This window comes from Siphateles boraxobius, unplaced genomic scaffold (assembly GCF_051911475.1).
Source record: "Siphateles boraxobius isolate OS27281-9 unplaced genomic scaffold, OSU_SipBor_1 68, whole genome shotgun sequence".
Lineage (NCBI taxonomy): Eukaryota > Metazoa > Chordata > Actinopteri > Cypriniformes > Leuciscidae > Siphateles > Siphateles boraxobius.
The window spans coordinates 1,727,501-1,750,313 of record NW_027509195.1 but is presented as its reverse complement, the minus strand read 5'-3'; the positions used below and the strand labels follow the sequence as shown (position 1 = coordinate 1,750,313).

Sequence of the window (22,813 nt, the reverse complement as noted above, 5' to 3'; positions counted from 1 at the left end):
AAAATCAGAGAAAAGAAGCCTATTGTGTGTAGTAAATGGTGTCTAGGGGATGCGGAGGCACGCGCGCTGTACAATCATGCCATTTTTGCCGCACGCACCTTTGGGCTAATGCGGACGCGTCGAGTTTAAACAAGGCTTTACGCTTTAACCAGCTCAGCCACAGTAACAGCTCATATTGAGCCACCTAAACGTTTACTTTCCTGTTAGAAACAATATATAGTTGCATAGTTTCATGTGGTTCTTCTCCCTCGCTGTATTATGGGTTTGCTATGTGGGGGGAAATGTGCTGGTTACGTTTGTGAGAAAATCAGCTGATTACTATTATTATATTATATATTAAGACCCTTGATCCTCACCTGACTATGGCTTTGTAAACTTTATCCATGATGTGGTTTATAATGGACTGTGGTACAGAAACAGTGACAATGTTACACACTCTTGGCTTACTCTGGCTATTCTCTGCTGTCTCAGACGACGATATGTTTGTCCAGTTCCAGGCACCATAGCTTCTTCGAAAGTGTAAGGAACTCAGCTTTTTGGAAATATTAATAATCAATAATATCTTGTTATTATTAATTATAAATATTTGGGTCAGTTAATTGGATTAACTTGATGTGGCTGAATTAATATTACAATCAATTAATCAGTTCTTCCAACGAACTCTTTTGATTATTAATTTATTCTAAGAAAAGGGTATCTTCCCTGGCCACAGAAGAATAATTATTTCTTCGCCTGTACAGTACTTTGAGCCAGTAGCAAAAACCGTGATCGTAAAGTGACTTGTATTGCAAACAAAACAGAACCAAATACATATTATGTACAAGTTTTATTAACTAAATATAGATATTTATTTGAATATAAATAAACTAAACAACATACACACATGAATACATAAATAGGTTAGTGATAGGATGAAATTGGAAACCGGAAGAGGGTCTATGAGAAGAACCATCAGAATTTCATTTTCACATTTCATTGAATTGAATACTTGCATTTGTAATGGGAACAATTCTTGAAGTTGTTGAAAATTGAAGTCGTTGATGGTTCCGGCAGTGTCAAGTGGAAGTTGGTTGAGCGTTCTCTTTCTCCAGGAACACATGGCTGGTTTGGTCAAGGCCTGGGACTCTGTTGAGGCCACGCCCGAGCACCCAGGAGAAGTGAGGAAGTCGGAAGAATGGGTGATTGGAGTCGTTGTTGGTTGGAGTCTTTGTTCCAAAACTCTTGAGATTGTCCTTGGTTCTTTGTGAGAGAGTCATCTCTCTCCTGCCTGAGCCCATATCTGGTTGGAATCGAGGCCTGCTGGGCCCTGGGGCCCCCGTGGAGGGGGAGGGGGTTCCCCAGAATCACCAGAACAGTGTTGCGGCTGGATGAAAGAACTAAGAGAGGGAGGTCACATGTGGACTGTCTCTAATAAGGCCTGGAAAAGATCCTCCCCTAAGGGTTGAACTCGACCAATCAGAAAGGGGACATGTCTGAGAGGGAAAGTGGCTCTTAGTTGATTTACAGATCTTTGTCCCTAGCATGATTATACCTTCATTAATGCTCAGATAGCTATAACACATCCACACTGCATTCTAGAAGAAGGTGATGTACATCAAAGTGTGAGTCATTAAATGAGGATTAATTAGGTAGGAGGCATGATACAGGTGAGGTTACATTGATCGTTAGTTGGTGGTATACCAGGATACATACCATAATATGTACCTAATAGTACACGAGACAGTAAACCATTTACACTGTTTCTTTCACAGTTTTATGCATGTTCATTTATAGATCAGTTAGTCTATGATTAATGCAGCAAAGTCTGTTTTAAAGAGGGTTTCTGTTTCATAGTCTCTCTCTTGAGTATGTGGCCACATTCCTCGGAGGTCTTAAAATCTCCTTATCATGCCCTGTAACATGACACTGTCTCTGTCCTTGTGTTTGTTCATTTGGGCTGTGTGAGGAGTTTCATAAACCTTTGTATATAATGAATAATTAGTATGTGTCTGATTGGTCCATACCCTACAAAAGGGAGGGGTGAGCAGTGGGCTGAGCCCTCAGTGCAACTCGCAGCCGAACCGCTAGATGTCGCTAAAAATCACACACTGCACCTTTTAACATGTAAAAAAGACAATTGTGCTAATTTATTCTTTCTACGTTTTAGATTTTATCATCATCAAGTGTGGTTTGAAGTGCAGGCAATCACCACATTTTCACTGCTGTTACTGTTCATCAACCTTTATCAGACGCGATAGTCTTATTACACATTTAAAAATGTGTAAAAAATTGGCATCTGGACAGCCTCCATCCTCAGCATCAACAGCTTCATCAGCAGCACCACCTCCATCCCCAGCATCAGCAGCACCACCTCCATCACCAGCATCACCAGCACCACCTCCATCACCAGCATCAGCAGCACCACCTCCATCCCCAGCATCAGCAGCACCACCTCCATCACCAGCATAAGCAGCACCACCTCCATCACCAGCATCAGCAGCACCACCTCCATCCCCAGCATCAGCAGCACCACCTCCATCACCAGAATAAGCAGCACCACCTCCATCACCAGCATAAGCAGCACCACCTCCATCACCAGCATCAGCAGCACCACCTCCATCCCCAGCATCATTGTCAACAAAAAGATTACGTGTCCGGCAGCAAGTCAGGGTGACTTGCACACACTGTGGCATTAAAGTAAATAAAAGGAACTTCCTGGTTCATATGAACCGAAGACACAGGCAAAGGGTAGCAGATATTACAGCAAAGCGGCACCTATTATGCCAATGCATTGATGCCAAAAATGGTATCTTTGCTGTTGATAAGTCGTTTTTTAAACCATGCTCTCCTATACACGTTCAAAAAAAAACATGGGGTGCAAGCCAGAAAATAACCTGTGAATTGGACGAATGCAATGCAAATGCTGAATTTGCAGTGAGGAGTGGAATTCTACCTTATGAGTGCAATCATCTCAAGTCATTGCTCTTCTGTAACCGCTCAGAAACTACACCCATCATTTTAGATGAGGAGGCACTGACAGAAATGGTTGCTTGTAGGTTTTTTGGGGATGCAAGGAAGCAGAGTTGCTTAAACCAGCAAAAGGCATCTACTGATGCAGGTATTCCACTTTCTGTTGAGGTGACTGTTGGAGGGCCTCCATCCAAAAAGTTAATTTCAATATATGAGCCAAAAGTGTCATACCACAACAGACTGGGCAGGGTAATAGCTGCATATGATTCAAAAAAGAAGTCTTGGCACTGTCCATGTGCCAAACCAAGACAGTCATGTCTTCATAAATCAATTGCAAAATGGCATCTTTTTGGTACTGACCGACATCTGTTCATGACTGCCGAGAGTGATATAAGGCCAGATGCAGTTGTGAATAATCAAGAGACAGATTCTGTATGCAAAGCAACGCCAGGTGGAGATGGGGGACAAGCATATCCTCCTGTTGATGCAGGCCTTCAAAGGATGGTTCACTATTTAATGCAAAAAAAAGGTCTTCCTGCCCAACTACCCCAACAATTGGTCACTGGTTCCAAATCTTTTCAAGATCTTCCAAGGTAGTTGATACCAAAAGAAACATCATGCGTGGAGTGTGCCGGGCAACTTACTGAGCCAATGCTCATAACAGCACATGCCAAACTTGTTGTACTTGTGTTTGTAGAAGGTGAGACATGTCAAAATATATATATACTGTATATATATATATATATATATATATATATATATATATATATATATATATATATATATATATAATCCATACCATCTTAGCCATACCAATTTAACTAATGCTTTTCTTTTCCTTTTGTTTTTTAGGCTTTTCTACATACTGCAGGGCATGTCCTGACTGTGGGCTGATGTACAGATATCAAGAATGGAGTGATGGAATTCACAATTTCAATGACCATATGCTCATTACCCTTCATTTGTGTATTGTACTACGTACATCAATTCAGGTAAGAACACATTTAGTGTTTTACTGTTTTTATTTTTTGAATATGTGCCTTACTATGTTTTACACTTTCTTAGACTCACCATTCTGTAAGCCGAGCAATTGAAGTCCTTGAGCAAACAGAAAATAAGACCTTCCCTAAAAAAGCCACAATACTCCACGCCTACATGCACTTTGAAGCCATGACCTCCCACAACTATTTATTTTCTTGTTACAAATGTGGATACTATCCACCAGTGGTGGTCATGGACCTTCACAGAAAGGGTGTATTCAATATGCCTGGTAAGCAACAGAACAAACAGCTTTTGATGAATGAAAGAAAAGTTACAATATTTTTTAATACCATGCCTAAATCTGCAGTAAGTGAAATGGAGGCTCCACCAGCACACTTTGATGGCACTGTCGATACCAAACAATTTTGGAACTCTGTGATGTCTGAAATTATTTGCAGTGGATTACTTGCTTGTAAGTTTACTTAAAGTATAGGTCTTGTCTGTTCCCCACAATATTGCAGTAATAGTATTGTGATATAGACTTTGCATGTTACTACTACTGTTTCGTCTTAATCATAATTGTTAACTAAGGCAACATTCTTAATTGAAAATAAATTTGAGTGTGGGTTCACACAAGGCAGTCACTAACATGTCCGCCCCATGTTCCTGTATTTAATTTTTTTTTTTTTTTTTTCAAGGTGGCCGAAAGAACCCGTTTGTGGTTGCTCCAAGTTATACCAAATGGGCTCCTTGGATTGGACCAAAAACTAGAAGGGCTGACACAGTTTTTAACAAAGAACATGAACATTTTCATTCACCAAGACAGGCTACTGAAATGGCAGATCTCCAAATGAGGAGAGGCTTCAAGATGCACTAATTAATCTCAAGGTAATGGCTGGTTACACTAATTATTTAATTCACTGTGTTTGAATTAAGCTAAGTATTATTTAAATATTGTAAAATAATAGGTGGACATGGTTCGAAATCTGTGCAAGCAATGTGGCCTGGACTCTAAAGGCTCAAAAATGGACCTCATCCTTAGCCTGGCTAACGCCAGACCCAATCTCGTTGAGAATTGGGTCTGGGAACCACATGCGCAATTTCTTGTATTTGAGGCGTGGTTTCAGAATGCCCGTCGCAGTTTATTGGGTGCTAAGAATGTCTATCAAATATGCCTGTACGTAGCTCATAGCCAATCGTTTCGATTATACCAGATGACGTTGTAGAGCGACAGAAATTAGACAAGGAAGAAGACGATGGGAAAGATCTTTTTTGTAAACAATGAACTTGCATTCTAAACTACTTAGACATTGTTCTAAGGCTGCATCAAAGAGTAGCTTTGCGTCTTCAGCCATGTTAAATCGATATAAACAAACTGTTTCCCTGTGTCGCTTAGATGTCATCATCGTCTAGCTGCTCCCTCCCCGTTCTGTGATTGGTTCCCTAAATGAGGCGAAAAATCTGCCCATGGTATCCAGACTGCCTTTCAGCGTGAATTGAATCGCGCTGCGGTAAGGCAGTATGGGGAAACCCAGGCTACCTCATCCTAAGACTGCGGGATGAAATGAAGAACAGGTCATCTTACGACAAGATTTTTGAGAAGGTCTGGGGAGCTTCAGGTAAGAGGCATCTTTCACTGAGCTGAGCAGTTAGATCTGTAGTTGCATCTACAGTGTTATAAAGCCCTTCTGCCAGGAGAATGTAATGTCTGTAGCTCATAATGAATATTTGAAGACAGACATACATTACAGGTTAGCATTTGCCACAGAATCTTAATCAAGGGCCATACTGAATAATAAATTCATCCGTAGCTAAATATTGTTTATGTACATTATTGTTAAATCAATTATGTGTTTTCCATAGGTGGTTGGGCAGTTGTTATGTGCCCGTGTGCAGTGGTATACTCAATCATATATAATTTAAGAGCAGAGAGTCCTAGCGACTATGCTGACATTTTGCTTAGCTGGAAGCACTTCCCAAACATTGCCATATATGACTTTGCAAGGGGACTGGCAACACACACCAACTTGAGGGAGCCTGAAATATTGCCATTTAGACCACATGAGGGGCGGCTGGCTGAAGCAACCACAGACAATCTCAATCTGGCTAGTGAGGGAAAGCTAAAGGTCAGTTTACCATGGCTCAAAACAAAGAATTCAGATACAGATGCAAACTGCCACCCAATCACTGGGACAGCTGATCACTACGCCCTATATGACGTTTTCCATGAGAGGAATACAAAGGATGCTAGAGACGCCCTTCGGAGGATTGGACTTGTCCCAGAACTGGCTGGCTGGGTTAACAGCCAGTTTGTTGAGCAATTGTTTTCAGACATGAGGAAGAACAATTATTTTTTGAATACCCTCACACCCTCTGAGCACATCTTAATGAATCGGAACATACTGCATCACCACAACACAAAATGCAATAACAAAACTATAGCCAGTATCCAGAAAGTAGTGGGCAAAGATGTTCAGCTGCAGTTGGATCACAACGGTCAGATAGTAATGGGTAAATTAATTACGCTTTTTATTTTATCAGTTGTTTAACAATGAATGGTCATCTGTATTATTATCTTATAATCTGTACTGTTTTGTTTTTGTTTTGTTATAGTACAGGCACAGCTGCACAGATACCAACTGGGGGGGGGGGGGGGTGTCTGTTATTGTAGGACAACTTAGTTTGAATAAAGGAGCAGACACTGATCTACTTGCTCTATGTTTATTTAAAATGAACAGCAAGACAACTAGAAGTGAATGTATTTTCCATTAAATTAATCACACACAGAAAACAAATCCTTAACAAAAAAAAAAACTTTACAATGAACGTGCTTTGTTTTAAATAAATCACTCACAGTAAACAAAACCTTAACAAATTTTTTTTTACAATGAACTGAAATTTAGGCGCGCAAACTGGGTGCAGGTGCGGTGAGACATAGCCAACATGCTCGGGCAGATTCGGCTTGAAGTCGTTCATCCTCGGATAGGGCGCCGCGCGTGCTGTTACTATAAAAAGCTGTGCACACAGCAATGCGAAATGGGGTCTTGCCGGTCTTGCGCACCCAACGCGTCATTTTTGCCACGTGCACCTTCGCGCTTGTGCAGACCATAGACAGCAAAAGAAACGGACGCGTCGAGTATAAACAAGGCTATACTCCGTGTCAGCACGCGCTCTGATCAGTAAAGGGGCAGAGATTTCTCCCGAATCATCTCCAGCAGTAGCACCACCACTAACTCTGCCTCCGTTTCCCTCGTAAGCTGATATTAGTATTTAAACATTCTCTATGATAAAATTTTTTTGTAAAAAATATTTTAATAACACGGTTTTGCTGGTTATAGAGTTCTAATGACTGTGTTCAACTATAACCGTCGGTCTCACGGTTATATAATAACCGTCACACCCCTAACTACTACTTCAACATTTCAACGTATTTCTTAAGAATATTAATAACATTTACTATGCTTTTGAAGCGTTCATGATGATAAGAAGCTTTTTCATGTTTTTTCTTTTCTATATATATATATTTTTTTTAGGTTGGTTGGGGGCCCCCCTACTACGACCGCTGTTAGGGGGCCCCAAGCAGCCGCCTTCCTATGCCTCTATGTTAAGACCGCCACTGGTTTTAAAAATAAGGTTGTGTCATCAGCTAGTTGACTTCTACCCGAAATATAAATTTCTGCTGGCTTACTATCCTTGATAAAATGACAGAAGGCCTGCACTACAATAAGAAAGAGATATACCGAGACTGGACAGGCCTGCCGAATTCCTCTTCCTAAAAGAAATCTCTGGGTTGTACCATGTCCTAATTTCACTGAGCTATTTCCTCCTGCAATCAAGGTTTTCATAGCATTACAAAAATAGAGCTCAAAACCAAATCGCTCTTAAAAAAAAAAAACTAGTATCAAAAAAAGTGTAAAAAAAAAAAAGAATTAAAGGGGACCTATTATGCAAAATTCACTTTTGCATGGTGTTTGGACATAAATGTGTGATGGCAGTGTGTGTACACAACTACCCAGCAGTGATACAAATCCATCCACTCCGTTTTTTTAAATCCCCATAAATCATAAGCAGTGTCTCCCAACGACCTGCTTTCAGAATGCGGCTTTAGTGATATCACCAAAGCCACAGGCCCCGCCCATGAGTGTTGACAGACACGGCCGTTCTAACATAGAACCGCCCTGATCGAGTTCACAGCGAGTTGAGAGTTGTACACATCCACCATTGCTGCACTGACGAGAATGGCTGGCACTAAATACTTGGGGTTTCGAGTCTGACGACAACACGGGGGCGTGGTTTGTTCGCAAGGTCATGGAGCATGCGCAGTTTACTTTGTTTGCTCCGGGAATACCGGGAAACGACTGAGTGTAACTTTACTGACATAACATTAATATTAACTTAACTGCCAATGATGGAATGACTTTACTACTTTAATGCTTTACTTTATTAATACTTTAACGGTTTGTTTAAATATTCACTTTTTGATCAAATGTCTCATCAAATGTTTATTGGTGTTTTAGTCGTTGTAAGATTCTGCCGTTTTGAATAATTGTAGACTGAAACGTTATTACATATTGATTATTGGGAATAATGTTTTAAACTATGCTAGGAATATGCTACTATTGAAGACTCAATTAAAGAGCACATATAATATAACTTTAGGCTATACTATGGTAAGAATCTGTTATCACATTGTTATGTTTCTTAGGCCTTCTGTTTTGCGTGCATTATGGCAAACCAGACCATAATTTCTCCAGGTAAGAATTACCATAGAATATGCTATTTCAAGTTCAAAAGTTTCTTCAAAATGCACCATGTTCTCCCTAGTTCTTATTTACAGATTACCTTACTAAATCTTTTGCCACAGAATGGCTCCCTGATTGTTTTAATGTCCTGAACATTTCAAAAACCCATGTGTCTGGCTTCATCACCAACGAAGCTGACCTCAACACTGTGCTAGAATGCCACAAGAGAGAAACTCTGACGTCTTTCGTTGCTTGGTAAGAATGAGAATAAGAGATGTTTTGGTTGCTTTTAGAGAACTGAAGATTATTATTACAATTTCTTGTCTTTAAGTGCTTGCTTTTATTTGAAGGGTCTGATGATAAAAGAAAGAAAGAAAAGGGGCTGCATCGTCTGGTTTGGTAGGTGGAAGATTTTTCTGAGGATGTAGCTCTTGCTGTCACAAACAGAGTAATTCATTGCTGTCAGCATGGAAATCCACGAAAGAATTGCAAAACTCAGGAGGTAAGATTCAGGGGATTTCTTTTTTCATTTAGGGTAACTAATGTACAATTTTCAAAAGCATACTTTTCTGTTAACACTTTTGCATATATTTCAGCTCTTTTCAGAGGCTGAGCATATATATTCCGGCAAAACGAAGAGAATGTATATTCAAACGACCAAAAAAGTTGGCTGCACAGCCAAACTGTTTATTAGGTATATTAGAAGGTAAGCTACATTGCTTCTGTACATTCGTGTTGGGAAACTTATATTTCAATAGCCAAATTGGATTTGTCTAGAAAAAATTTAAAACACAAAAAAATACATATTCTGTATTAAGGTAACAATTTTTTTGAACCTACTGATGGTTTTAATGTATAACCTGAAAAGAAATGCATTAAATTCAAATTTATTTTGCCAACAAATTTACAAACAAAGGTTATTCAACAGGAAGAGGCTAAGTTGACTAATGACTTAAATGAATAACTACTAGTTGACTACAAATATCTTTAGTCAGGGCAGCCCTACAATTTATTTATGTAGCATTTTTTTTTGAATAAATATAATTTCCAAGTGGGTTTACAGAGAATATTCTCTTATAAAATACATCAAACCATTAGGATTTTTTGTTTGTTTAGCAACTCTTTCAATCAATTATATTCTTACAAAGCAAATATCAATTTTTTCCAGATTCGACAAATTCAGCATTGAGAAAGGAGCTTTAAAAGTGAGAAAACAAGTCGTCATGGACAATCTGAAAGCAGCTCTACAGAAAAATGAAGCAGAGTCATCTGACATAATTCACATCCTCTTACCATTTGAGACAGCTCACCAACACCACAAGATTTCGGCAGAAAGTCGATACACAAGAAATATCCACCCTCTTGTGAAGAAAAAAATTCTAGAGTATGTGTCATTGGGAATTACATCTGTGCCTTTCCTTAAAAAAGTGCTTCGGCAGTTTGTGAACACTGAACTCTCAGTTTCGGATTGTGTCCTCCCAAAGTCACATGATCAGTGCTACTTTCCAACTAGCCATACCATTCAAAACCATGTGCATTTGGCTTTAGTAGCAGGAAGGTACTCTGGTCTTGATCAGCTTAATTTGGAAATAAAGCTGAATAAATGGAAAGAAGATGACCCTACTGCACATTTTTACTTCAGGAAATGCTCAGAGGCCCAAATCATAGATGATAAATCCCAAGATGGTGATGGTGTGAAAAGTGAAGAAGAGTCCACCATGCAGAACACATTTTTGTTTGTACATCAGTCCCAAGAACAGCAGAGACTTCTTAAACGGTATGGAGACATGGTTCTCCTGGATGCCACATACAGAACAACAAAATATGCCTTGCCACTTTTTTTAGTTGTTATCAGGACAAATGTTGGCTACAAACCTGTTGCAGAGTTCATTTGTGAAAATGAGTCCACCATAGCGATCTCTGAGGCCTTGTCTTTAATTAAAAAATGGAATGATGCCTGGAATCCAAATTATTTCATGACTGATTATTGTGAACAAGAATACCAGGCACTTCAATTGGTCTTCCCAAATACTCACAAATACCTGTGTTCTTTCCATCGAGAGCAAGCCTGGATTCGCTGGACAAGGGAAAGTAAGCAGTATTCTCTCTCTCTCTCAAAATGTATGTGGTGATGGACCAGGAATGTCTAGCCCTACATGTTTTTTGTTTTTTTTACAGTTGTCTTATTAAACCTTTTTTCTCTACGATCAAATCAGTATCATAACTCAGTTATTTTTTTCATTTAACTCAGACAATTTAATATGAGTAATAATTTTGTTTTCCGTGCGGCTAAGTGCAGATGTCACAGTTAGGGTTCGCTGTTTCTGAAACACTGCAATAATTCAGATAAATCAAATCTCAGCTCATTTCAAATGTGTCTACATTAAGAATTATATGTAATTGTCCCACACAAAATATGTATTTTAATTAACATTGCAGTAATTGATATTATACAAAATATTAAGGGAAATGATAAACAATTATATTTGTCATAATCGTTAAGTTTTTTCCCTATAATTTCAGCTGCTATATGTTGAGGAACTTTGCCTACAAATGTATGTTTATTATTAGAGAAATAATATGAAAAAAAGTAATGTTAGTTTATTGAACTTGACAAAACTAGAAATTACATGTGTGTTAAATAGTAATAGTTGTAACATTTTGAAGTAATTACTAATTAGGCATTGTAATGCACCTGTTGCAGGCAAGAACCATCTATCTGATCAAGATCGCAGTGAACTTCTTGGCCTCCTTCGTAGTGTAGCTTCTGCACATGATAGAGAAACATGTGAGGCAGCAATATGTAAGCTCAGGGACAGTGTCTTGTATAAGAGTAATACAGAAGTTCGAAACTATGTTGAGGAAAGATGGCTCAATATTAAAGAGGTAGGTGTTACAACAGTGCCAGCTTGAGAATTTTTTTTTTTTTTGATGGTTTGTTTCATTGTTTAAAATTAATTGTAATGCATTTATGTACATTGACAGTAAAGGGAGATCAAAAAGTTTTTTTTTTTAACTTTGTGTTAAATTACTTTTTTCTTATTTCCAGAGGTGGTGCAGAGGATTTTCTCCACATGGATTTAATGTGTCTGTAACCACAAACAATGGCACTGAAGCAATGAACAACTCATTGAAGAGCTTTTACCTGAAGATTTCGAGTACTAAAACAGTATCATCTTTGGTTGATATAATAGTTACTGAGTTCATCCCTGAGCAGCTCCTCTCATATGCTAAACTTAATTACATGTACAGCAGTGAACACAAGGTCTACAGTGCTAATGTTCCTGAGTTCCTCTGGGACCGTCCAAGAACCTTTGTGCAACATTGCCTGAAAAACCTAGAGGCAGCTTGTTGTTATACCTCCCAACAAGTTCAATAGCAGAGTAAGGGGCTTTATAAAGTCCAGAGTGAGCAATCATGTGAATGGTACTCGGTGGATCTCAGAGACAAAGACCGTTTTCCGTCATGTGAATGCAGATCTTTTAAGTCCACTTTTTTACCCTGCAAGCATTTTTTTGCTATTTTCAAACACACTGACAGCTCATGGTCCTCATTGTGTCCAGATTACATCAGCGGTCCATATGTCACTCTTGACACAGATGTTGTGTCAAGTCAGAAAAATTTGAAGGTGAAAGAAGTGATTGACAAGGACGATACAGTCTGCGCCAATAGCCTCGTGGGCACCACACCGACATGTAATGACGAGGACAATACTGAACATCCTGTTGCCATAGACTGTCATGACCCTTCAGTGTACAAAGACAGACACAGAGGCAAATGGAGTTTCCACTGCACATTGTGTCCTGCGAGAGAAATAAAAAAATCTCCAGGATCTATCATACATATGTGTGGATCATGAGTTGTTGCTAAATGCAACTGCAGTCATTCATGAAATTACAGGAAAGATGAAATTCTTTGTCCCAAAACAAGACTCACTACCTCTTCTAAGTAAGCAAGATGACAAGCTGAAACTGCGTGTACTTCCAGCCCGGAAAAGAAAAGGAAAGGTGAAAGGCAAAAAAAGTAGAATTGAGAAAAGAAACAGTGGTAAGGTTACTATGGGAAGGACTGTCTGCCTCCATGTTATCATGCATCATTCAATGCAACCTTTTTTATATATATATTTGTTTTTATGTTGTACGTGACACAGGGGACCAGTCTGTTTTTTTGGAGGAGAACTTGTTGACAGACTTTGCTGCAATAGATTTGCCAGGTGAGTAGTATGTTAAAGTTATACATTTAATATACTGCAACTATATTGATGTAAATTGTTCAGGTGTGTTATTGCAATTTACAATTACAATTTTGAAGTTTAAAATATGGTATATTTAATAAATACTATTTGACAGAGGCTGAGACACTTCTGGCAGAGCTGCAAGCATGAGATTGAGGTAGACAGTGGAGTTAGATTGTCCGTCTGTGGACAGGTGTTAGAGAGCAGTGATTTTGAATCTCTGAAACATCATCACTGGTTAAAATGATAAGGTAGAATTAAGTATCATGATAGGTCAAAAGGAACGAATAAGGTTGAAATCTTCAAAACTAAGTTTCTTTACTTTTTGTCACAGGTGATAAATGCATATTTGGACACGTTGACGCTCGAAAACAACATCGAAGCCAACACTGGCTACCGCTGTTTCAATATTTCTACATACATGCCTGTGCTCTGGGAACGTGACAGATTTGATGCCTGGATGTTTGAAAAGGTGATTATGACTAGTGTAAATCTTACAATATTTACATGTTTAACTCATGTTAAAGGGATAATTCACACAAAAATGAAAATTGTAATTTACTCACCCTTATGTTGTTCCAAACCTGTTTGAGTATCTTTCTTTATGTTCAACACAAAAGATGATATTTTTTATAATGTTGATATCTACTGACGGCAGTCAGTGACTTTTTTTTTTTTCTACTATGGAAGTCAAAGGCTACCATCAACTGTCTGGTTATCAACATTCTTCAAAATATATTTTGTGTTTAGCAGAAGAAAGAAATTTATACAGGTTTGAAACAACATAAGGGTGAGTAAAGATGACAGATTTTTCATTTTTTAGGGGAAATATCCCTTTAACACAGGTAGTACCTACTTTGAATTGCAACCATTTCACAGTTTTTTTTTCTTGATGTCTGTAAGCAATAAGATACACGAGGCTGTGCTATATTGTGAACTCTTCGCGCCTAACAACATCCTTCAGCCTTGACATATTCACAATAGAGCACTAGACTTGAGTACCGTATTGCTTTTATAAAATGGTTGCATGGTGCCTGTTCTGAGATGGCTATGAATGGTGACCCAGCTTTTGATTGATGATTTCTGCCACACAATACAAATATGGGAATGGATCTAACCGTTTTAAAATTCGTTCCAAGATGGCGTTCTCCCGAATGAAGTGGATTCCAATCCATGTGAGGGGCAATCACTGGATACTTCTGGTAGCAGATGTTCCAAATATGGAAGTATCAGTACTAGACTCATTGTTAGGAAACAATGTCACATATGTTGAAATTTGGAGGTACGATAAAGGATTTTTACAAATTGAGTAATGTTACTGTACATGTTTTTTTTAAATCATAGTGTAGTGTCATACTGTACATATTTTCACTCCAACAGAACTAAGTTCTTCTTGCTTATTGGCCATACTATTGATCTTCATATTGGGCACGTTTGTTGAGGTTCAAGTGTGAGTGTTCCCAGCACGCCCCACGTATAGCGCATCATCAAAATGCATGATGGAAAACAGAAGTGCAATTTATACTTTTTTTATTATTTTGGCGCTATTATTCACAGCAGAGTGAATGACACGTGGCTCTATAGGTTGTGTGAAGGCAGCTTTCTGCTACTTGCAAACAGACTCTTTTATAAAGATGGCTAATTACAAGACATTAATTTGCCACTCTGATTGCACACACTGTGCTCGCTCACCCTCGCTCAAATCCAGGGAAAATCATCGCCAGTATCATGATCATGTGTTTTGACGTCGTCACTTCCAGTTACTTTACTTCCTGAACAAGTGTGCACCTGAATTGCTTTCACATTTCCGTGAATCACGCCACAGTTCCATTGCTACCAAACTCAGACCACCTCCTACAGGTAGTCTCTGGTTCGATACCCTTTGTATGACTGATTTCACATTACCAATTTTTCATTGAAAAAAACTTAAATGAAATTTAAGTCCTTAAACTGGCTCAAACTGAGCGTTGAGTCTGAGGAGGGTTGTCCAACTCAAACTGAACACCGCTACTGAGAGTTTCTGGTATTTGCAGTGCGTCCTCCTGACTGAGGAGTACGAACTCTTGAAGCCCCGCCCTTTTCTTGAAAGTTTTAAAGGGATAAACACAGAAACGGCAAACTACATTTTTTGCAAAAAAAACTATTTGAGCTAAAACTTCATTTACAACTGGGGACATCAGAGACTTATTTAACATCTCCTAAAAAGGGGCATAATAGGTCCCCTTTAAGTTGAACTAGGCCACATTAGAAATACTCATTTTTACCTAGTAAATAATTGAATGTATTCCACTTATTTACTCAGGAAGTATATGGCTGTGAGGTTTCTGGAGAAATGGTGGTCTCTGCTCTGCATCACAAAAAGATGGAAACAATTGTGGAGCCTTTGTACTACTGGTAAGGCATTACAGTCAGAGCTTTTCTTTTTGTAAGAATTTAAAAAAAAAAAAACATAAATGACTCCTTTTATGTGGCATTCAATATTTTAAATTTATCTGTCCAGAATGCTTTTGCCCTGACCAGAGGTATCAGTCCCAGCCAACTGACACAACGCCATGCAGTGGAAATGAGGAAGTTTGTGTGCCACAAACTCAAGCAAAATGCGTTATGCTAATATTTGTACTCTTCTTTCCCCGAGTGCTTTTCCTACTTTTTGGCCCCTCGCATCCCTTGAATTCTACTCCCATTCACAATTTTTTTGTAAATCATATATTTTATTTTTTTATTTATTTCTTGTAAACATATTTTTCCCTTAAATATGTTGGTTCCCTTGCATATTGTAAATAAATAATTTGTGTGCAATTCAGTTCAGACCTTGTATTTATGTTTATACATAATTTATATTATATACTGGTAAATATTAATATTTTTTAAATAACACTTTTCTTAAATATATGCATGTGTGTGTATTTATATAGACAAAATAATTATACACAGTGCACACATTATTTTGGATGCGATTAATTTATTGCCCAGCACAATTTTTTTGTAAATCGTATTTTTTATTTATTTATTTGTTTATTGTAAACATATTTTTCCCTTAAATATGTTAGTTCCCTTGCATATTGTAAATAAATCGTTTATTTGCAATTCAGTTCAAAAATGTGTCCTTGTTTTGTACACCTAACCTAGAAATGACAGGTGTTTTTGTATGTTATTATCTAAGCCAACAGATGTGATTGAGTCATTTCTATTTTTAAACTGCTCTCTAGAAACTTTACTTTTGCATGAACAGTACTTTTAATGTAGCTAAATGGGAATACAATGTTAATATAGTTAAGATTTATTACTAATGATAAATTAGTATATGTGTAGTATATTAGCCTACTAGTGATTACAATATCACTAAAATAGGTCTGACATCACAGCAGTGAAATGTAATTTCATCTCAAATTACACTGTGAAAAATGTAAGCCGTGTTAAAGTCAATGGCTACCAACATTCTTGTTAAACAGAAGAACAAGTGTAGAACAACTTGAAGGTGAGTAAATAAAATAAATCACTACTTGTATTCAGCAAGGATGCATTAAAATATTCAAAAGTTACAGTAAAGACATTTGTAATGTTACAAAAGATTATATTTCAAATAAATTTAACTTTCTATTCATCAATTAAAATAAATAAATCATACACAACAGTTTTCAAGATTGATAAGTAATGTTTTTTAACATCAAATTAGCATTAGAATGATTACAAAACTTACCGCTCCCAAAACTTTTGAATGTGTGTGTGTGTCAGTGGCGTATCCAGGACATTTTTACTGGGGTGGCTAAGATGGGACACAGAGCTAGTGTGGGGTGGCCATCGCATAGCGAAGTTTAATGCGTATACACGTACGCAGCCGACCGTGGTTCTAATCCCGGACCCCGATCCTTTGCTGTATGTCACATCCCCTCCCAGGATTTCCTGTCTCGTAACTGTCACATAAAGGTGTCTATGCTGTTAAAAATACATATATATATCATGATGAAGTCATTTTTTTATTCAATTTCCACCTATCACAGTCCTCAAGTATCTCTGGTTATTTTAACATGTCTATTTTTAATCAGTAATTATGTTCAGGATAGGGTACACATTTTCTAAGAGCTATTTCTCTGTAATGGATTAAAGTCCTTGTCTCTTCACAAGTTAGATAGCAAAATTCAACTACTCTTAACTCATCCAATAGAATATAGGATGCCTTGTCATTTATGAAAATGTGCAAAATGTGATTTTCAACCCAGACAGTATTCATGTCCAAGGCCCCGATGAAGATATAAATTGAAACGTTGGCTTTGATTCAGCATACATTAAATTTATTTAAATCAAACAGTTAAGACTTATACCAGACCAAATATAACTTATTATAATTGTACATAAACAGTTGTAACAAACTAAACAAGCCCTTTAACTACAAAAAAAAACAAGACCATTAAACAAATTCATCCATCTTACATCAGATGAATTCTCCTGTTTTGGTGATTGGTAGCAAAAATTTTAATAAATCTGTCCATGTCAAGTGCCTTGGCTCTTCTAGACTCAATGCTGAGAACACCCAGGTTGCTCAGTCTGTCATCTGTCATTGTTTTGCGCAAATGGGTCTTGATGAGTTTAAGAGCTGAGAAGCTGCGCTCACATGCTGCACTGCTCACCGGGAGGGCTATGGCTATCTTGCACAGACGAAAAAGCTCGTGAAAAACATCCTTATGAGGTTCAAGGAACACTGCAAGTTCAACAATACTGGGCAAGTTTGGCATTCCACTTTGCTGTTTCCTTTGCAAAAGCCTCTTTGTCTGGTGAAGTTCATGACTGAGATCTTCAGAGTCACTTTCATAAATTTCTCCCTTCCTCTTGAAGGAAACATGTGCTTTTGGGGTCCAAAGCTTGTATTCCTCTCATTATTTCACAATTGTCTTTAGAGAAGCGACTGTCTAACTCTCCAAGTATGGTGTCCACAATGGGGTAGAAGATTGTCTTCCGAAAGGAATCCTTGTCACCATCGTTACATTTGCGCTGACCCAAAGTAGAGGTTATGACAGACCCACCAAATCTGGAATTAACTTTTTGAGACCTCTTTTTCTCTGCATTTTCAATGGCTATATTGCACTTTGTGGCAGTGTCTACAATACTTTTCCACAGATTGTCAACAAATGCTTCACCTCTGTACTCCTGAAATGAGTCTTTGAGTGCACTTACTAAATCCACTGCCATGACAAGGTCAAGTGAAGGAGATTGGAGGGTGTCAGACAGCACCTTTGCATCCCCAAGGAGCCTTCGAAAGGTTGCAAGAAGACTGACAAAGCTTAGGTCTAGCTGAGTCAGCAAACCTCGAGCATCTACAGATCTTTCCCCACTATTTTCTGTAGCAATGTCATGCAGAACACGAAGTACAGCAGGTAATCAGTCCATTAGATTCCTGCAGGCCAAGTATCTACATGCCCATCTCGTGTCACTGAGCTTCTGCAACTCCCTCGGCTGACCTTCATACATTTCCTTTTGCACATCCAGCCACTTCTGGTGGACATAGGACCCAGAGATATACACAAAGCTTCTGCAGTACGGCAAAAAAGCAATCAGCCTCTGTGACTGCCTTCACGGTATCAATGAGTACCAAGTTCAGGCAATGTGCGTTACAGTGTACATAAACTGCATGTTTTGCGTCAGACTTTATTCTGGCTGCCACTCCAGAGTGTTTTCCACTCATTACCGATGCTCCGTCATAACCTTGTCCAACAAGATTGGATCTATACTCAAGTCCATATCTGTCCAAACAGTGGATGATTTTGTCCTTGAGTCCTTCTGCATCTAATCGTGTGGCTTGTTGAACGTCAAGAAAACTTTCGTGCACTGCCCCATTGTAGTAGTACCTAAGTACCAGTGAGAGCTGCTCCTTCTTTTTCAGGTCTTTGGTTTCATCAGCAATCACAGAGAACACTTCACTTTCCTTCACTTCCTGAATTATCTCCTCACGGACCATTTGCCAAGCATTCTAGGATTTCATTTTGTATTACACTGCTTGTGTACTTGGCATTCTGCTTTCCCTTCATTTTTTTTTCTACTACTGGGTCATGCTTTGCAATCATTTCCAAAATTTCTAAAAAGTTTTCTCTGTTATCTGCCTCTTCTGTCTCACGGTGCCCAAGTTGTCCAATGTTTTGTGTTGCCGTCAAAAGAAGTACTTCAGCCACTGTTTTAATATATTTTCTATTCTCTTGGACTTGTTGTATGCTTCATTAAGGGCATCACGTATGGAAGAATCTGTTAGTACTGCCTTCTTGTGCTCACCCCATGCAAACATGGCATTGACATGACCCTCTGACTTTTCATGTACTTTAAATCCACCATCTTTGTACATTGCCTTTTTCCAATGAGAGTATCCCAGTTGTGATGTGAATACAGATGCTGGGGTGTTTGGCAAAGAGAAATGTCGACATGCAAAACGGCAAAATTCGCTCTCGCCGCCCTGCCAGCGACGCCGTGGAAAGATTCGTGGACGCTCTGATGCTCTGACGTAGATCGAACGCGTGGTCTTTTTTACAACTGTATTTAAAGGGGCCACAAAGCAAACAAGCATGTCGATCGTTATTTTGGCAGAAAATTGATCGATGGAAAAAACGTAACAATTATAGTGAAATGTTTGCTAACGAAATAAACAAATTAAAAGCCATTTGTGTGGTGTGGCTTTTGTGTTCATGGTTAAGTGCTATTATAATTTGCATTCCCGCTGAAAAACAAGCATTCTAGCGTGAAAATATTGCCTATAAATACTAGTGTTGCGCGCCTTATCAAATTCAAATGATCAACCTCTTCAATTTTGCTTGGGAACTAATGTGGTCGGAACCAAAGTTTACAGGACTGCGTTCTCTGGACTCCTCTGAAACGGAGCACCTCTATATTCCGATTGGTTGCCGCCCAACCGCGTCATTGCTTATTACCATAAAGTTGACCTGACTTCTACTCTCCTCACCGCTCTCACCGTCCAAGACGCGCCGCGCAGCTATCGCCGGAGCTCGCCGCCGGCTCTCATTGAGAATGAATGACTTCTGGCCACTTTGACGCTCTCGCCGGCGGCGATGTGAATGCAGAGTTATAGTCAATTTTGAGGCTTTTTAATATGGTTTGGGAGTCAGGAAAGTTAACAAATGAATGGAAGCATGGGGTCATAGTGCCAATTCCAAAACCAGGCAAGGATAATACACAGCCAAATAACTATAGACCTATAGCTTTAACCTCCAATTCATGCAAAATAATGGAACGTATGGTTATGAGTAGATCAGTATATGTAATTGAAAGGGATGATATCTTATCACCTTATCAAAGTGGATTTAGGAAAGGACGTAATACAATGGACTCAGTATTGTGTCTGGAATCTGAAATAAGAAAGGCTCAGGTAAATAAGGAAGTTTTAGTTGGGGTATTTTTTGATGTCGAAAAGGCATATGACATGATGTGGAAAGAGGGACTTTTAATTAAGTTAGAAAAAATGGAGATTAAAGGAAGAATGTATAACTGGATCAGGGGTTTCCTGTTTAACAGAACTATACAAGTAAGAGTAAGGAATATTTTTTCTCAGATATACACAATAGAAAATGGAACACCCCAAGGAAGTGTAAGCAGTCCAATTCTGTTTAACATTATGATTAACGACATTTTTACAAAGGTAGATAGGAGTATAGGAAGATCTTTATCTTTATGCTGATCCTGATCGATTGCTCCTGTCTGCCTAGCTGCCTGCTGTGTTTTGTTTGCTTCGAGGCTGTAAGCTCCGTCTAAGCCTCGTATTAGCTTTGTATTTCTTTCTGTTTTGAACCATCATTTACTACCATTTCTAGTTGTTTATACTACTAAATACAGCTTAGACAACATCTCAGAATAACCTGACATCGCTAGCTTCCGTTATTGTTGGAACAACACGCTAGTAACTCGCTAGCCTGTTAACGCGCCACCCGTGCGCTCAGTTATTTATTTATTTTTCTCTCGCGCGCCCGCGCCTCTGAGTTCATAAAAAGCCCAGGTGAGTAGGAATCAGTCAACAAACACGGTGAGTAATGTCTTGTCCTGTTATTGTCACCTGCACTTCATGTTACATGTTTAGCATAGCCTTCCCCGTCGGCAATATAGGGTTTATATGTGATAAATGCAAGGAAACAGTCAGGCTGACGGAGAAGATTTCAGAATTAGAAACACACATCCAAACTTTAATTGAGGATAGTAAGTGTGCTAGAGCTTTAGATTCTACTTTGGATGCGCCTAGCATAGTGAACTCTTTACATGATTCAGTTCCGGCTGAATTATTGCCTGTGCAGCCAGGAAGATGGGTGACAGTGAGGGATCACTCTAGTCACGGATCAAAAAACCACTCTTCCGTTCCGATTACCACAACAAATCGATTTGCCCCACTCAGTGAAACACCCACTGAGAATTCTGTTGATTGTGCCCTGGTAATTGGCGATTCGATTACACGCAACGTGAAAATAGGGACACCAGCCAACATAGTCACATGTTTGCCGGGAGCCAGAGCGCCTGACATCAAAGCAAATTTAAAAGTGCTGGCTAATGCTAATCGTAAATTCTCTAAGATTGTTATTCACGTCGGCACTAATGATGTTCGACTCCGCCAGTCGGAGATCACCAAAATTAATATTAAAGAGGTGTTTGAACTCGCAAGTACGATGTCAGGCACTGTAATTTACTTTGGCCCCCTTCCTGTTCGAAGGAGTGATGAGATAGTTCGCAGATTGTCATCACTCAATGGCTGGCTGTCTAAGTGGTGTCCGCAAAATAATATAGAATTCATAGACAATTGGAAAAGTTTTTGGGGCAAACCTGACCTGTTGAAAAGAGATGGTATTCATCCCTCCTGGGATGGTGCTGCTCTTCTCTCTAGTAATTTGGCTCATAGAGACTGCTGCCAAAATTGGGCTATTTAAAAGGTTAGACCATTAATGAAGAAAACTAAGAAGAACTTTTGAAAAAACTCAAACTCTTTCATGCTCTCTGAAGAATCTCAGAGACTTTTAAAGGCTTTCTGAAGAAGCTCAGGGACTCTTTTTTTGTTTAAATCAAAAAAGCTTACAGCACCTGGTATTCCCAGGCGGTCTCCCATCCAAGTACTAACCAGGCCCGACCCTGCTTAGCTTCCGAGATCAGACGAGATCGGGCGTGACCAAGGTGGTATGGCCGTAAGCGAAAACTGCTGCCAAAATTGGGCTATTTAAAAGGTTAGACCATTAATGAAGAAAACTAAGAAGAACTTTTGAAAAAACTCAAACTCTTTCATGCTCTCTCAAGAATCTCAAAGACTTTTAAAGGCTTTCTGAAGAAGCACAGGGACTCTTTTTTTTTTTTTTTTTAAATCAAAAAAGCTTACAGCACCTGGTATTCCCAGGCGGTCTCCCATCCAAGTACTAACCAGGCCCGACCCTGCTTAGCTTCCGAGATCAGACGAGATCGGGCGTGACCAAGGTGGTATGGCCGTAAGCGAAAACTGCTGCCAAAATTGGGCTATTTAAAAGGTTAGACCATTAATGAAGAAAACTAAGAAGAACTTTTGAAAAAACTCAAACTCTTTCATGCTCTCTGAAGAATCTCAGAGACTTTTAAAGGCTTTCTGAAGAAGCTCAGGGACTCTTTTTTTTTTTTAAATCAAAAAAGCTTACAGCACCTGGTATTCCCAGGCGGTCTCCCATCCAAGTACTAACCAGGCCCGACCCTGCTTAGCTTCCGAGATCAGACGAGATCGGGCGTGACCAAGGTGGTATGGCCGTAAGCGAAAACTGCTGCCAAAATTGGGCTATTTAAAAGGTTAGACCATTAATGAAGAAAACTAAGAAGAACTTTTGAAAAAACTCAAACTCTTTCATGCTCTCTGAAGAATCTCAGAGACTTTTAAAGGCTTTCTGAAGAAGCTCAGGGACTCTTTTTTTGTTTA

The 22,813-nt window shown here is 38.9% G+C and overlaps 1 protein-coding gene, 2 long non-coding RNA genes and 3 other non-coding genes across 10 annotated transcripts in view; 2 read left to right on the top strand and 4 right to left on the bottom strand.

Moving 5' to 3' along the window:
• Nucleotides 1-22,813, bottom strand: part of LOC143722670 (uncharacterized) — a 191,817-nt gene that overhangs the window by 123,960 nt on the left and 45,044 nt on the right. The gene's annotated exons all lie outside the window — the stretch shown is intronic.
• On the top strand, nt 9,031-10,018 carry LOC143722674 (uncharacterized). The gene is made up of 3 exons (XR_013196966.1): nt 9,031-9,174; nt 9,269-9,378; nt 9,841-10,018. It is a non-coding gene; the product is annotated as an uncharacterized LOC143722674 (long non-coding RNA).
• Nucleotides 12,796-15,228, top strand: LOC143722673 (uncharacterized). 4 transcript variants are annotated; one of them, XR_013196963.1, is made up of 3 exons: nt 12,796-12,885; nt 13,241-13,378; nt 15,209-15,228. It is a non-coding gene; the product is annotated as an uncharacterized LOC143722673 (long non-coding RNA). The 4 variants fall into 4 exon arrangements; XR_013196965.1 differs by lacking the exon at nt 15,209-15,228 and adding an exon at nt 14,251-14,272; XR_013196962.1 differs by lacking the exon at nt 15,209-15,228 and adding an exon at nt 14,046-14,231.
• On the bottom strand, nt 21,952-22,070 carry LOC143723064 (5S ribosomal RNA). Its single transcript, XR_013197031.1, has one exon. It is a non-coding gene; the product is annotated as a 5S ribosomal RNA (ribosomal RNA).
• Nucleotides 22,246-22,364, bottom strand: LOC143723063 (5S ribosomal RNA). The gene has a single exon (XR_013197030.1). It is a non-coding gene; the product is annotated as a 5S ribosomal RNA (ribosomal RNA).
• On the bottom strand, nt 22,535-22,653 carry LOC143723062 (5S ribosomal RNA). Its single transcript, XR_013197029.1, has one exon. It is a non-coding gene; the product is annotated as a 5S ribosomal RNA (ribosomal RNA).